This window comes from Stegostoma tigrinum, chromosome 40, assembly GCF_030684315.1.
Source record: "Stegostoma tigrinum isolate sSteTig4 chromosome 40, sSteTig4.hap1, whole genome shotgun sequence".
Taxonomy (NCBI): domain Eukaryota; kingdom Metazoa; phylum Chordata; class Chondrichthyes; order Orectolobiformes; family Stegostomatidae; genus Stegostoma; species Stegostoma tigrinum.
In genome coordinates this window covers 2,642,561-2,660,016 of record NC_081393.1, presented here as the reverse complement: position 1 = coordinate 2,660,016, position 17,456 = coordinate 2,642,561, and the positions used below count along the sequence as shown (strand labels likewise).

The 17,456-nt window shown below is 43.2% G+C and overlaps 1 protein-coding gene across 2 annotated transcripts in view; it reads right to left on the bottom strand.

Moving 5' to 3' along the window:
• LOC125448106 (GDNF family receptor alpha-2-like) overlaps nt 1–17,456 on the bottom strand; it is a 297,306-nt gene that overhangs the window by 257,691 nt on the left and 22,159 nt on the right. The gene's annotated exons all lie outside the window — the stretch shown is intronic.

Here is a 17,456-nt window from a genome sequence, read left to right as displayed (position 1 = left end):
CTGCTTTTATAACTGGCTTATCACTTGACCTTTCAACATTGTGTAAAGAGGTGCAGTCACTCTAGGCACATTCTTGCATCTTGGCATTGAACTGATGTAATTTGCAAGGGCTTCCAAATCGGTGAACCATGGGCGAAATATGGACTGTCCTTCTTAAATTTGCTTGCCTTAAGAAATTCATCACCATCTTCCATCTGCTGCATAGTGGCATGTAAAATGTGATCATGACCAATGGATCTCACCAATATATGTGCAAAGTGTAGTCTAGCGAAGATGCATCATCAGATCAATACTCTTCTCCGTCTTTCTTGCCACAATATTGTTATGCTCACAGTCTTACTGGATATGTCAGATCCCAGAGTGAAATCTCGCGTAATAGATCATATTGGTTTATTTTGATTCTGGATTTAACAAGATCGTCTCTCATCACATCACACCGCTCCTCCATCACATATTTCCACCTTTTGTCCATGGTCCATTCCCATATCTTTGTTCTCTGAAATCACATCACAAAATTTCAGGCACCTGGCAGAAACTTGCCTGTTCTGGATCTTTGAAAGTGAAATCAAATTCATCCCGATCTCTGTCATCCTCAATCGCTGATTTTCATTTCCTCCATCCCTACCCAATATCTACTTGCCACTGCGTACCCTGATTCCATAAACTTTGTCTCCTAGCCCTTTGCTTTTAACATCGAGCAGATACGAAGCAGGGATCTTTCTTTGTGATTTCAGACTTCAGTACTACATTTATTAAATGGTTTCTGACATGGCATCATCAAGCCTCTCATTTGTATCACCATCTTATTGGAGGACTTCATGATGAACAATAAATGTTCACTTTGCTAACTGACATGTTAAGAATGAATTAAATAAGAGGGGCTCTGATATACATCAATACATAAAACAAAACCCATACCAACCTTTTTTGAAAAAAAACATGATCTGATGACCTAGAGGCAACATGGGCGCATGAAAACATTCTGATGAAATTACAAGACCGTCTACCAAAGTGCATCATGAAATCATTGTTCCATGGATAAAACATTACTTTTGATTGATGATAACACTGGAATTAAATGGATTAATAATACATGATTGAATTAACACATCCCTGATGGCGTCACCCATTTTAAATGTTAATGTCTTCCACATGTAAAATTTAAGCTTTCAGATTTAAAAGATGTTGTAAAAATTGGAGCAAAAATCTCCAGATTTGCAGTAGTCCTCTGGTGTCATTAAAGGAAACATGTTAGCCCAACTTAAATCTAGTCAAGTAAGGAAGCAAGATTGCTGTAATGATCTGATTTCACATCTTCAGGCAAAAAAAAATCACCCACATTGCACCCAATGTTCAGGCAACTGAGACCATGTTGCTGATGTCTCCAATATCCTGTCTGAGTGGGCAACACTCCATGTTCATTGCCAAACTTTGGAAGACGTTCCCTCACATCCCTATCCAACTGATCTTGACTCTTATTCATCTAGGTTGTGAACAACAGACCAGTAGTCAATCATGACATACTTCTCCATTTAGTTAGTGAGTTACTCATTTCAAATCAACATCTCCTAGCCCCAACAATCAGAATTTTTGACTGTGTCTGCATATAGTGTTATTTTTAAATCAAATTGTTCAGGGATATCATAGCACACTTCTGGATTAGGTGGGATTTGAACTAGGCCTCTTGGTTTCAGAAGCAGGGACATTACTAGTGCACCTCAAGAGCCTTGTGTTTGTGTTGATGGAATTCAAGTGAATGCCTACTACTGTCATGCAATTAAACCCAACTCACATACAATTAATAAATTTCTCTGTTTGGGATCCAAGGAGATTTTGATTAAGGACTGTTAATCTTCTTTCAGCATAAAACTGCAGATGCTGGAGTTCTGAAACAAAACTGCTAGAGAAACACACCATGTCTGACAGTATCTGTGGAGAGAAAATAGTTAAATTTTGAGCCTAGTGCTTCACTCTCAGGGTTGCCATCCTTCTGAGGACACATAAACCAACATTCCTGACTGATTATTGTACAATGAAATTGGTATTCTGCACAGACAAAATATAATAGTCCAAACGCCTCCTTCACTTGAATTTGTTTCATTCTCATTCAGCATGTAGCTGATGGTTGAAAATTGGAAACTTATTAGCCGAACGTTAGTAATTGAATAGTTTCCCAGCTAGAAGATTAGTGAAATTGCACTGGGAAAATGAAAATAGAGGAATGTTAAAAATAAAATTCTATGTTTTTACTAAAATTAAAGCCAGCAATCATTGCTAATACTAATTTAAATTGTGAAGGAAGGATGAAGACACTAACTGCTTTTTTCCACAATTGGTTTTGTCCCTGGCGTACTCAACTGAACAACCTTCGACACTGCTAGTCTGCCCAATTGCAGAGGGGGGTGGGTGGTAATAACCTGTCATGTTCATTCTTTCTCTGGCGTATTCTTACTCGACCTCTCCAATGAAGCACTTAATTGTTTCTTGGTGCTTCATTGCATAATTGCTTTGCTCTGTGAACACATTCACCCAAGAATCAGAAGGGTTTAAGCACATTCTATAATCTGAATGTGTAAAGTTAGCATGAAGATACAGCAAGCAATTGGGAAGACAAATGATATGTTACCCTTTCCTGCAAAGATGGGCCAGTTGAAACCCAATGGTGAGGGAATCTTGCAAATATATAGGCTTTTACTGAGATCAAACCAAGAATACTATGGATAATTTGGGTCCTTGAAAAAAGTATAGATATTTGAGGGATTGCAACAAGTTGACTTCATGGATGTAAAGGGTGTCCTATGAATAAAAAATGACTCAGTCTGTGGTCTGTAGCATTGAGAAAAATGAGAGCTAATCTCAGACAACAATCCAAAACTGTTAACAAGAATGACAGGTTAGATGCTGAGCAGCTGTGTCTACTGGTTAAAGAGTTGCAAGCTAAGTGGTGTAGTCTTAGGATAAGGTGTCAGCTGGTCAGGTCTGTGATAAGGAATTTTTTTCCCTTAAAGGGTTGCAAATCTTCAGAAGTCGCTTCCCAAAGAGCGTTGTAGATAGTGAATTGTTGAGCATATTTAAAACTGGAATTGATAGATTTTTCTTTCTATGCAGAACGTACAGGAGAGTGGAGTTGAGTTGGATCAGCCAAGCTCAAATTGAATGGCAGCCTAGTTCAAGAAGCCAAGTTGCCTGCCCGTTCTTATTTCTTGTGTTCTTCTGTAACTAACTCCCTCGTGCATTGTCATAAGAGCATCAAAGTAGAATTTGAAGTGGACATGAAGGCACAGAGCCTGCCTGATGAAGGTGATGTGAAGGATCTGATGACATTCTTGGAAAAGGAGAATGAGGAGTGCATTAATGATTTGGCCGACTTGCCTGCCTCACAGAGTGGAACCTGCGGTGTGTGGCAGTTGCATAAATATGGGAGTGAGGTGAAGGTTAGGTAGGAGGTTTTTCTTCTGTCTTATTTCCTAACTACTTTCACAAATCAGTCGGGGCAGGAGCAGATCAAGGCCCAAGAGCTCGGAGGTTATTAAAGGATTAAAGGGGAAGCACCAGGGATAAGTAAAAATCAAAGAATCAGAGGAGATTAATTTAAGGTAAAGGGAATTTCTTCTAAATTAAGCAATTAGAAAAGTCAGCAAGTAAGTTGAAGATGTGGCAGGTGGGATCAGCCGAGTGGAATGTGTGACCGTCATATGGGAGAAGGAATGGATCTGCAATGACGACCATGTGTGCAGGAAGTGCTCCCACCCGCAGAAACTTGAACTTGAGTCATTGCTGAAGACACTGACAGATTTGCAAGGCCGAGAGTTATACAGATACCATGTTTAGAGAGGTGGTCACACCATAGCTCAGGGCTGGAGGAAAGAAGGGAATGGATGACTATCAACAGCCAAAGAGAATCACGTGGGTTGTGCAGGAGTTCTCTGGAGTCCCTGCCACAAATTGGTTCTCTATTTTGAAGCTGGTGAGAGCGTTGGTTCCTCAAGGAAGTGCAGACAGAGACAAGCTTCTGACACGTCAAGAGGCCTGAGTGTATAGAGCAGAAGGAAGCAGGAGCGATAGTGATTCGGAGTTCATCAGGCTCTTCTGTGGCCACAGCTGCAATGCCTTCCTTACGCAGTTTCAGGGATGTCATTGAGAGGGTACAGGGCATCCTGAAGGGAGCTGGTGACAAGTAGAGGTCATACTGTACATTGGGACCAACTATATAGGCAGAATGAGGGATGAAGCCTTGCGTCAAAGAATTTAGGAATCAAGGCAGTAAAATTAAGAGCAGGACATTAAACATTGTATTCTCTGGATTATACCTGGTACCACCTGCTAGGGAGTATAGAACTAGGAGAACAGGGCAGATGGACGCATAACTAAAAGTTGATGCAGGCGGAGGGTTTTAGATTACTGGAACTGCTGCTGGGAAAAGTGGGACATGTACAAATGGAACAGTGTACACCTGAACCAGAGGTGACCATCATCCTTGCAGGTGGATTTTCTAATTCTGCTGCAAGGGAATTAAAATAGTTTGGCAGGAGAAGAGGACATGGGAGTGTTTGTCCAATCGAGATACGGTGTACTTTAGTGAAGGAACCAAGGAAAAGGCAGTTCAGTTGAGTTTCAAAGGAGCAAGCCAAAGCTGACGGCCTCTTCTTTAATGGTACATTATAAGTAAGACAAATGAGTTAAGGGTGTTGTGGAGTGACACAGAATTGCGATGTTGTTACCCACACAGAAATGAGATTGTGGGTGGGGCAGGACTGGCAACTCAACATCTTCAGGCAGGACAGGGGAGAATGTAAAAGAGAAAGCAGTGTCGAGACAGTTACTACCTGAAAGGGGACAGTATCTTGAAAGGCTTTGAGAGTAGAGTTTAGGAATAGAAAGGGGGCAGCCAAACTTTTGGGAAGTGTATTGTAGGCCCCCAAGCAGGCAGTAGAGAAGCAGCTTTGCAGACAATTCATTGAGGTTGTAAAAACAACCATTGGGTAATTGTATCAGAACAGTACAGCACATTGCAGGCCCTTCGGCCCATGATGTTAGGGGATTTCATCCCCCCCCATCATTAATTGGGATAAAAATAGCATAAAAGGTTTAAAGGAGACAGATTTCTTGAGAAATGTATTCAAAAGATCTTTATACGTCAACATGTAGAAAGTCCAACAAGGAACAGTGCAGTGGTGGACCTAACTGTGGGGATTGAAGCCGGTGTTGGAGGTGGTAGCAGGAGAGCATTTTAGTGATAATGACCACAACACTGTACTTTTAAAATTTGTTTTGGATAGAAAAAGGATGGTCTGTATTTTGGATTGGGGGGAAGGCAGATTTTATTGAAATAAGATAACAAAGTGTGAAGCTGGATGAACACAGCAGGCCGAGCAGAATCTCAGGAGCATAAAAGCTGACGTTTCGGGCCTAGACCCTTTTATTGAAGTAAAGCAGGATCTGACCAAACTAACTGTGAACAGCTTCCTGTGGGTAAATCTACAGCAGAAAAATTGTTGGTGGGGGGCACTCAAAGTGGAAATGGTGATAGTACAGGCCCAACAAGTTCCCTTTGGGGTGAAACGTCAGAGCAACAAGCTCAGAGAATCCTAGATTGTTGAGGAATATTCAGTACTCAATAAAAGGGGAATAAAAGGCTTTTACCATGCTCAATGAAGCACACTTAACAACATAGAATATTCCAAGGCACTTTACTGATGCATTATCTCGCAACTTTTGACATCGAGCCACATTTATAGAAAATATCAAGACAGATGACAAATGCTTGGTTGCCAATGGTATTGCAGCTGAAATTGTGCAAGAAACTAAAATTGGAGGGAATTAAAAATGACTGAGATTTTGTGGAGCTGAGGCATGTAGTCAGGCATGGAAAGGGTGATTTTGCTGAGCTATTAAGTACATCATTTCATTTAGTCATTTTGGATTGCAATTGGATTTTTGGGCTGATAGAGTTTTGCCATTTTTTTGAAGAAACATTCAGTGATGGTGGTAAAATATCCATGACTGCTGTGCTTGAAATCAAAAGACTTGTGTGAAAAAATAAACTGCATGGTCGTGCTCAATGAACTGCATTGACCGGTTATTTAAACAATCTGTTGATGAAGATTTTATTTCACAATGATAGAACCCTGCATCAATGAACACTTTGAAATAAATTTAGACGATTGCTAAATTATTTGGAGCTAAGTGAATGAGCATCGGCCGACTGGAAAACATTTTTAGAGGTCTAGGCACTGCTACTTGTGCCATCATTTTAAGTTTTGAGCAGCAGCAGAGTGCAAACTAGTTTTAGTGCAGGAAAATCAGAACTACCAAAGATTTTCATCAGGACAGAATGATTATAATTGCCTTGTAACTGTTTTCAATGAGGTTAATAGTGTGAAAATCCCAGGAATGAATGGAGTGACAGAATTCATGGCATAAGTTGCTTAATCCATCATTTCCTTGCTTTTATTCTGTTCAACTCACTGATCATGTCTTTTTGGAGTTATGTGCCCAACTGACATACATAACATGACCCCATGAGTATTTAAAAAAAAGGGAGGAAGGAATAGACCAGAAAATTACAGGCCAGTCAGTCTCACCTCGGAGTGGGAAAATTATAAGCAAGAATTTTGATGGACAGAATATATCTGTACTTGGAAATGTGTAGATTAATCAGGGATAGTCAGAATTAACCTGTTAAAAGAAGGTCATGTTTGACAAATTGATCAAATATTTTGAGAAGTAGCCAGGAGCGTTGATGCAGGTCATGAATTTGATGTGGTCAACATGGACTTCAGGAAGGTTTTTGATCAGGTCCCACATGGCCAGTTGGCCTACAAAGTAAGATGTCAATGAAATCCAAAGCGAAATGACACAATGGATCCAAAATTGGCTAAGAGGCACCAAGTTCATTTCCAGAGGGTTCTGTAGGGCTCTGCACAAAGCCCCTTGCTGTTTTGGTGTACATTACTGACTTAGACTTAAACAGTAAGGGGTTTGATCGTGAAGGTGACAGGAAAATAGTCAGGGTTGTAAATTGTGAGGATAGCCGTAAACTGCAGGAGGAGATAAAAGGACTGGTCAGCTGGGGACAGCAATGGAAAATGGACTTCAAGCCAGAAAAGTATGAGGTTATACACTTGGGGGAAGCTAACAACATGAATGGTTGGCTTCTAGAAAGTACTGAAGATCAGAGGAACCCTGATCCATAGATTCTGAAGGGAACAGGATAGGTAGATAAAGTGATTAAGAAGGCACATGGGATATATGCCTTTATTAGCGGAGACTGAGGATACAACAGCGAGGAGGTTATGATGGACTGTGTAATCACACTGGTTAAAGCTGGTTATGCCATAGCTAGAGCACTGCATGCAGTTCTGGTCACCACATTTTAGGAAGGGTGAAAGGGAATTCGCGAGGACATTGGAGGCTGGGGTATCTGAAATATGAGGAAATATTGGAAAACTCCAGTTGTTTTCCCTGGAGCAGTAAAGATTGAGAGGGAACCTGACAGAGATTATGAGGCACAGAGGTAAGATGTATGCTAGAGAGGGAGTCAATAACAAGGGAGTATAGATTTCAGGAAAGAGCTAGAAGGCCCAGAGAAGAGCTGAGGAGAATTTGTTTTCACTCAGGAGGGTGATAGGAATCTGGATCTCATTGCCTCAAAGAGAGGTTGAGTCAGAAACCCTCATAACATTTCAGCAGAATGCAGATAATCACTTTCATTGCCATAGCCTCCAGGGATGTAGGCCAAAAGCTAGAAAATGAGTTGACTATATCAGATTTTTGTTGGCTGATATGGACACGCTGGGCTGAATGACGTCTTTTTGTGCTGCAAACCTCTGAGTCTCTGTGAGTAATCCAAAGGAGAAGTTGCTAATTTTGAAGTATGACGTCCTCTTAAAAAGAGCAAATGGAGATCACAACAATTGAACTAATCTTCCTGGAACCTAGCTGTAATGAGGTGAGAAATTTTCACTTCCCTCCATTCCTCAAGCTGGTTGTTGATGTTGTTCTGCCAGAAATTACCTGGATAATCACCCATTTTCCTTTAAAGATTCTTGATTGTATTCTCTTCAGTTGAGGTGTCATTTTGAAAATTAATTCCCAGAATTTCTTGCTTAATAAGGAGACGTGTTTACCCATCACCTGCTATGTTTGTTGACCAAACAGCAATCACTCCATTTTAAAATTCACATCAAGGCTTTCACATTCCTTCATGGACTTTCACCTCGTCATATGTCTAGTCTATACAATAATTACACCCTGTAATTGCTATAAAGTGTAACTTGTAACATTGTTCTTTCTGTCTACCTTGTTCTTAAGATTATATACGTAGATACCTGTACCTAAGATGGTGCCTTATTTGGTGAAATGAGACCCTTTTCGCTCTATGCCTATACTTTTGCACTTAAGTACACGTGACTGTAAGATCAAGATCAAATTCAAACCATCTGATATCTCTGTGTTCCTCCAGTTCTGGCCTCCTGAAAATCCCTCATTTTGTCTACTGTCTCACTGGTGACCATGTCCTCAGCTGTCTGAACCCAAAGCTCTCAAGTTCAATGCCAAAGCTCCCTGCTGTCTTCTCGGTCCCTCTTTTCTTCTTTGGAGGATTAGTTGCGAGGAGTTGAAACTGATTAGCAACTTGCTGAGCCATGTCTTTAACGATACTTCTGTGGGCAATCAGCTCTGGAATGGACCTGAGCCCAAACCTTCTGATTTAAAGTCAGGGTGGCTCCTACCTAAGCTACAAAGTCTCCTCAGTTTCTGCACTTGTTCTTTGAATGTGGGAAAAGCAGGTTACTTCCTGATCATTCTTAGCCATTCTACCTGTAATCTTTCTTACAATTACATTTCCACAAGGAGCCCATCAATTTCTTCTCCTCAGGGCCATCAATCTCCAGTGTTAGCCAACATGTTGAGCTTTTAGAAACAACAATTTGAGACAAAATTGATTGTCACTTGGACACAGATTACAGCAGGTTGTCAGACTGGAAGAGATTAAACTGATAAGGAGAGCTTTGAAAGACTGGATGCAAATTTTAAAATGAAGTGATTGCTGTTAATCAAAGAAAACTGATGTGGATTTGTGAGGGGTGATCATGTTAGCTGATAAGCTGATGTTTTTGATGATTTAACAGAAATAATTCATGAAGCTAGTGCTGTTAATGCAATGTACATCAACTTCCAATAGGCATTTTAAAAAGTGCTGCACAATAGACTTATGAGCAAGTCTACAGCTTATAAAATAAAAGGGGCAGTAGCAACCAGTTGGGTGACAGGAACATGGAGAGAAAAGAATAGAAGTTGACAAAAACTGAAATTGCTAGAGAAATTCAACAGGTCTGGCAGCATCTGTGGAGATAAGGCAAAGTTACCATTTTGAATCCATTGAGAACTTCTGCATACTCAAAACATTTCAGATGTGGAAGGTTGCTGTAACTCCCTGGATGACTATATCTTTTCTGTTCAGATCCCTGATCTTTGCAAGACAGATGTGAGGTCAGGGCAGAGAGGTTGTTGGGAAGGTAGGGGAGTGCTATTTAAGTAGGTGTGTTCTCGGCCCCAACACGGTAGGGCCTCCCTCCCACCTTCCTCCTCTAACCTAATTAAGAGTCCACAGACTCACAGCAAAAAACAAGGGTTGAGGGAAGTGCCTGGTGAGTAAAGTGCGAGTCTTTGGCTGAGGAGTTTTCAGCGAAAAGCCTCAGTGAGGAGGTTACGCCACTGTTGAAGAGGTGAAGACATGACTGCCAAGCTTATTCAGTGTGCTGCATGCATGATGTGGGAGGTCAGGGACACTGATGATGCTTCTGGCTCCTATAGCTGTGGCAAGTGTGAACATATTCAGCTTCTGAAGGAGGTTCTTGCAACACTAAAGAAAGAGCTAGATGACCTCAGGCTCATCCGAGAGAATGAGAATTTTCTGGACAGGGCCTTCAGCGAGGTCATTCCACCAAGGATGCCAGAAGAGAGAAGGGGAATGTCAATGAGGAAGGAAGACATGAATGAAGTATAAGAGACCCCAGAGGAAGCACCTATTGTAAACAGGTTGACTCTCTTGGAAGCTGTCGAGACAGACGACACTGCCAGTCCGAGAGGTGGACAGGTCTGCGAGTCAAAAATTGGCGAAGAAGCAGAGCCGAGAAGTCAGACATCACGGAGAGCTGTGGTAATAGGGGACTCCATAGTGAGAGGAACTGACAGGGGTTTCTGCGGCAACAGGCAGGATTTGAGGATGGTGTGTTGCCTTCCTGGTGCCAGGATCCAGGACATCACTGATGGAGTGCAGGGAATCCTCAAGGGCAAAGGTGAAGAGCCAGAGGCGGTGGTGCATGTCGGCACTAATGACGTCGGGAAGAAAAGGAGGGGCATTCTACAGCGGGACTTCAGAGAACTCGGAAGAAGACTAAAAAGCAGGACTTCCAGGGTGGTTATCTCTGGTTTGCTTCCAGTTCCTTGGGCTGGAGAGGGCAGGAACAGGGAAATAATGGACTTGAACGTGTGGCTGAGGGACTGGTGCCGGCAGCAAGGATTTAAATTCTTGGATAACTGGGGTATGGATAAATTATACAAGAGGGACGGGTTGCACCTTAATAGGTGGGAGACCAGCTTTCTGGCAGGCAGGTTTGCCACTGCAACGCAGGTGTGTTTAAACTAAGTAGTGAGGGGGAAGGGACAAAAAGGAAATGTAAGAATCAAGTTAAAGGGAAAGTGAGAATAAGAGAAGTTAAGAAAGACAACAGAATCAACAGTGCAGAAAACTCAAGAAGAGATTGTACAGTATGGCCAAGTGAAATAAGGATTGATAGGAAGGGTGAGGGGAGAAAGAAATTAAAAATATTATATATGAATGCACGAAGCATTAGAAATAAGGTGGATGAGCTTGAGGCTCAGTTGGAAATTGGCAGGTATGATGTTGTGGGGATAACTGAGACGTGGCTTCAAGTGGACAGTGCCTGAGAATTGAATATTCAAGGCTATACGTGCTATCAAAAGGACAGACTGGTGGGCAGAGGGGGTGGGGTGGCCCTGTTGGTGAGGAATGATATTTAGTCCCTTGCGAGTGGGGACATAGAATCAGGAGATGTAGACTCAGTATGGATACAGCTGAGAAATTCTAAGGGTAGAAAGACCCTAATGGGAGTTATCTACAGGCCCCCAAACAGTAGTCAGGATGTAGGGTGTAAGTAGAATCAAGAGTTGAAATTGGCCTGTCACAAAGGTATCACTACAGTTGTTATGGGAGATTTCAACATGCAGGTAGACTGGGAGAATCAGGATGGTACTGGACCCCAAGAAATGGAGTTTGTGGAGTGCCTCCGAGATGGATTCTTGGAACAGCTGGTACTGGAGCCTACCAGGGAGGAGGCAATTCTGGATCTGGTGTTGTGCAATGAACCGGATTTGATCAGGGACCTCAAAGTAAAGGAACCATTAGGAGGTAGTGACCATAATATGCTAAGTAGTAAATCTGCAATTTGAGAGGGAGAAGGGAGAATTGGAAGTGTCAGTATTGCAGTTGAACAAAGGGAACTGTGGAGCTATGAGGGAGGAGCTGGCCAAAGTTCAATGGTTCAATACCGTAGCAGGGATGGCAGTGGAACAACAATGGCAGGTATTTCTGGACATAATGCAGAAGGTACAGGATCAGTTCATACCAAAGAAGAAGAAAGATCCTAAGGGGAGACGGGAGTGGCCGTGGCTGACGAGGAAAGTTAAGGGCTGTATAAAGATAAAAGAGAAGAAGTATAACATAGCAAAGATGAGCGGGAAGCTGGAGGACTGGGAAAGTTTAAAAGAGCAACAGCGGATAACTAAAAAGGAAATACGTGGAGAAAAAAAATGAGGTACGAAGGAAAACGGGCCAAAAATATAAAAGGAGACAGTAAAAGCTTTTTTAGGTGTGTGAAAAGAAAAAAAATGGTTAAGACTAAAATTGGGCCCTTGAATCAGAAAGGGGTGAATTTATTATGGGGAACAAGGAAATGGCAGAAGACTTGAAGAGGTACTTTGGATCTGTCTTCACTAGGGAAGACACAAGCAATCTCCCAGATGCAATAGTGGCTGAAGGACCGAGGGTAATGGATGAACTGAGGGTATTCATATTAGGCAGGAAATGGTGTTGGATAGACTGTAGGGTCTGAAGGCAGATAAGTCCCAGGGACCTGATGGTCTGCATCCCAGGGTACTTAAGGAGGTGGCTCTAGAAATCGTGGACACATTGGTAATCATTTTCCAAGAGTTTCTGCAGATTGGAGGGTGGCTAATGTTGTCCCACTTTTCAAAAAAGGAGGGAGAGAGAAAACAGGAAATTATAAACTGGTTAGCCTGATGTCAGTGGTGGGAAAGATGCTGGAGTCAATTATAAAAGATGAAAATATGACTGATTTGGATATCAGTAAGAGAATAGGTCAGTCAGCATGGATTTACGAAGTGGAAATAGTGCTTGATTAATCTTCTGGAATTTTGAGGATGTATCTATGAAGATAGACAAGGGAGAACCAGTGGATGTAGTGTACCTGGACTTTCAGAAAGCCTTTGATAAAGTCCCACATAGGAGATTAGTGTGCAAAATTAGGGCACATGGTATTGGGGGCAAAATACTGAGTTGGATTGAAAATTCGCTGGCTGACAGGAAGCAAATAGTAGTGATAAACGGGTCCCTTTCGGAATGGCAGGCAGTGACCAGTGGGGTACCACAAGGTTCGGTGCTGGGACCGCAGCTGTTTACGATATACATTAATGATATAGACGAAGGCATTAAAAGTAATATTAGCAAATTTGCTGATGACACAAAGCTGGGTGGCAGTGTGAAATGTGAGGAGGATGTTATGAGAACACAGGGTGGCTTGGACAGGCTAGGTGAGTGGACGGATGCATGGCAGATGCAGTTTGATGTGGAAAAATGTGCGGTTACACACTTTGGTGGCAAGAACAGGAAGGCAGATTACTATCTCAATGGAGTCAAGTTAGGTAAAGGGGAAGCACAACGAGGTCTCTGTGTTCTTGTACATCAGTCAATGAAAGCAAGCATGCAGGTACAGCAGGCAGTGAAGAAACCTAATAGCATGCTGGCCTTCATAACAAGAGGAATGGAGTCTAGGAGCAAAGACGTCCTTCTGCAGCTGTACAGGGCCCTGGTGAGACCGCACCTGGAGTATTGTGTGCAGTTTTGGTCTCCAAATTTGAGGAAGGACATTCTTGCTATTGAGGGAGTGCAGCGTATGTTCACAAGGACAATTCCCGGAGTGGCGGGACTATCATATGTTGAAAGATTGGAGCGACTGGGCTTGTATACACTTGAGTTTAGAAGGATGAGAGTGGATCTGATTGAGACGTATAAGATTATTAAGGGATTGGACACTCTGGAGGCAGGAAGCATGTTTCTGCTGATGGGCGAGTCCTGAACCAGAGGACACAGTTTAAAAATAAGAGGTAGGCCATTTAGAACAGAGTTGAGGAGAAACCTCTTCACCCAGAGTGTGGTGATATATGGAATGCTGTGCCCCAGAAGGCAGTGGAGGCCAACTCTCTGGATACTTTCAAGAAAGAGATAGATGGAGCTCTTAAAGATAGTGGAATCAAGGATTATGGAGATAAGGCAGGAACAGGACACTGATTGTAGATGATCAGCCATGATCATAATGAATGGTGGTGCTGGCTCGAAGAGCTGAATGGCCTACTCCAGCACCTATTGTCTATCTACATCTGGGATAGTAGGAACTGCCAATGCTGGAGTTTGAGGTAACAAGGTATGGAGCTGGATGAACACAGGCAGCATTGGGGGGGGGGGGGGGGGGGGGCAGGAAAGCTGCTGTTTCGAGTCCGGACCCTTCTTCAGAAATGGGGGAGGGGAAATAGGCACTGAAATAAACGGAAAAAAGGGGAGGCGGTGAGAGAAGGTGGATAGTGGAGCAGATAGGTGGAGAAAAGACAGACAGGTCAAGGAGGCAGGGATGAAGCTAGTAGAGGTGAGTGTAGGTAGGAAGTGGGGGTGGGGGTTGGTCAGTGAGGTGGGCAGAACGGATGTAATGGGAACTGCAGATGCTGGAGAATCCCAGATAATAAAGTGTGAAGCTGGATGAACACAGCAGGCCAAGCAGCATCTCAGGAGCACAAAAGCTGACGTTTCGGGCCTGGACCCTTCATCAGAGAGCCTCTCTGATGAAGGGTCTAGGCCCGAAACGTCAGCTTTTGTGCTCCTGAGATGCTGCTTGGCCTGCTGTATTCATCCAGCTTCACACTTTATTATCTGGGCAGAGCGGATAGGTGGGAGAGAGCGGGGGCTGGTCTTGCATTGAGGTTGGGGGTGGGAAGATTTTGAAGCTCATAAAATCCACTTTGAGACCTTTGGGTTGTTGGGTTCCAAGAAGGAATACGAGGTGCTGTTCCTCCAGTTTTCGGGTGGTTTTGTTGTGACACTGGAGGCGGCCCAGGATGGACACATGGTCCAGGGAGTGGGAGGGGGAAATTGAAGTGGTTTGCGACTGGGAGGTGTTGTTGTTTGTCATGAACAGAGCGTAGACACTCCACAAAGCAGTCTCCAAGCATTGCTTGGTCTCCCCGACATAGAGGAGGCCACATCAGGAACAGCGAATACAATCAACCACATTAGCAGATGTTCAGGTGAGCATCTGTTTAATGTGGAAGGTTTTCTTGGGGCCTGGAATGGAGATGTAAGGGCAGGTGTAGCACATCCTGCAGTTGCAGGGAAAGATGCCAATGCAGGTGGGGCTAGTGGGGAGTCTGGAGTGGACAAGGGAGTTGGGGAGAAAGCAGTCCCTCCGGAAGGCAGATAAGGGTCGGGACGGAAATATATCCTTTGTAGTGGGGTCAGATTGCGGGTGGATTACAGGGAGCAGGTGTGAGGGCGGAGGTGTGGGAAGCGCAGGAGATGCAGTTGAGGGCGTTTTCGACCACTGTTGGGGGGGGATATTGCGGTCCTTGAAAAACAAAGACATCTGGGAGTGGAACGCCTCATCTTGGGAGCAAATTTGGCGGAGGCAGAGGAATTGGGAATAAGGGATCGCATCCTTACAGGAAGGTGGGTGGGAGGAAGTGTAGTCTATGTAAGCTGTGGGAGTTGATGGGCTTGAAATAGATATCAGTTTCCAGATGGTTACTGGAGATGGAGTCAGAGAGGTCCAGGAAGAAGAGAGAGGTATCAGAGATGGTCCAAGTGAACTTAAGGTTGGGGTGGAAGGTGTTAGTAAAGTGGATGAATTGTTTGAGCTCCTCATGGGAGCACGAGGCAGCGCTGATAAGGTCATTGATGTAACGGAGGAAGAACTGGGGGATAGTGCCAGTGTAGCTGTGGATTTACGAGCTTCTAAAATCGCCGCATCCCATGATAGGCCAGCTCCTTATCATACATTTCTTGGTAGTATTGTAGGCATAAATGTAGTATCAGCTTCTGTATTGTATCAGTCAAATGGAAGCTGAGTTTTCAGCTTGTTGCCCATCAGCAATTTTGTTTGGAGTGGAGTGAAAGTATAATTTAACGGTGCCACTAAGTATTCTTCAAGAGCAATTTAACTGTCCTGACCCATACTCAGCTTCTGCATTTGTTTGTGAGCTGTGACATTTTCAAATCCAGAACTGATCACAAATTACATGAAGCACTCACTCAGTAAAATGTGACCTGTAGTCCAAAACACCATATCAAGGGTAGCAAGTATTACAAATATCTCACCTAAGACACAGGGGGAGGTGTTGTGGGGCTATGGGAGTGAAGGAAGAGTGGACCAGGGTGTCCCAGAGGGAACCGTCCCTGCAGAAAGCAGACAAGTGGGTGTGGAGGGGAATATGTGCCTCTGTTCACCCTCCTCGCCAGTCCATAGACACATATTGCCCTCCCCTCTCCTCCCTCCCTTGTCTGCCTTCCACAGGGATGGAACCTGCAACCAGCGAAGGTGCAACACCTGCCCATTTACCTCCTCCCTCCCCACTACCCAAGGACCCAAACATATCTTCCAGGTGAGGCAACACTTCACCTGCACTTCCTAGAATCTCATCTACTGCATTTGCTGGTCACACTATGGTTTCCTCTACATTACGAAATGTAGACTGGGCGACTGCTTCCCAGAATATCTACATTCTGCTCGCGAATAAGTCCCTGAGCTTCCAGTTGCCTGCCACTTTAACACAGCATCCTGTTCCCTGGCCAACATCTCTCTCTCTGGCTTGCTGCAGTGCTCCAGCAAAGCTGAATGCCAGCTGGAAGAACACACCTCATTTTCTGCTTGGGGACCCGGCAGCCCTCGGGACTCAATATCAAATTTTTGGGCCTAAACTCTCCTATGTCCAAGCCGCTTGCCCCTTGTTTTCACACCACAATTACTCACTACCTGTTGTTAATCACTAACAGTGTCCATTAACAGCTATGTACCCTCCAAGTCAAATCATTACCAACTCCTTTGTCTATCCAGCTGCTCTTGTCTCTCTTCGGGCTCTATCCTTTATCCAATCATTTACGCCCTACCCCATCCTCCTCCCTAAATTTCACACATAAACCGACGTTTTCCCACCTACCATCAGTTCTGAGGAAGGTTCACTGAACCCAAAACATTAACTCTGATTTTTTCTTCACAGATGCTGCCAGACCTGCTGAGCTTTACCAGCAGCTTCTGTTTTTGTTCCTGATTTACAGCATCCGCAGTTCTTTTGGCTTCCCTTTAAATCTTTCCTGTTCATATAGCCATTCAGGTGCTTTTAGTTGTAATTTTGTCCACCTGCGCCACTTCCTCTTTCTTATGTACTTCTGTTCTAATGAGCCTAGTTCATTAAAGGATGCTGAATCTTTTGGGTTTATAGAGACATCGTGCATCATGCTGGATTCAGTATTGAGTTTCTCTAACCCTTTAAATAATTTAGAATTATCCACTTCAAAGGATCTCCTTGGATTCTGTTTGACTGTTTCTGCCTTTCGAATAAGATTGAAAATAAGACATGCCTTCCTCTTCAAGAGTGAAAATTATTGATTGTGAAGTATGAATACGTTTTCTCCTTAGTATTTCCTATATTAGGCACTTGCTTGTCGCATATCTTTAATATTTAAGTACTGTATCCCCAATCATTCTACTTGCACTATTGTCAATTGTAGATAGTGTTTTCTAAAACATGGCTCACTATTGGATAACAATGTTATTTGCCCCATCGTTTAACTTGAAAATCATGATGTGACCATTGGCAATGATATATGCTTGTCTGAATGTAATGTCTGGATCACCTCCTTCCCCTTGGACCTTTTTGGGTTTTTCTTCTGTTATAGATTAATCTACCTTATTAATCTCTTTGCATGGTTGGTTATTTGATTTCTTGCTTTTCTGAAACTGTGTCCCATTTGCTGAAAGTGACATGGGCTGTGACAGATAAAGCATTCATTTTTCAAAGCTAGGCACCATCTGTACCCGTGAGGTTTCTTTGCACCATAGTACTAACAAAGACTTATTGCTTCTGGTTCC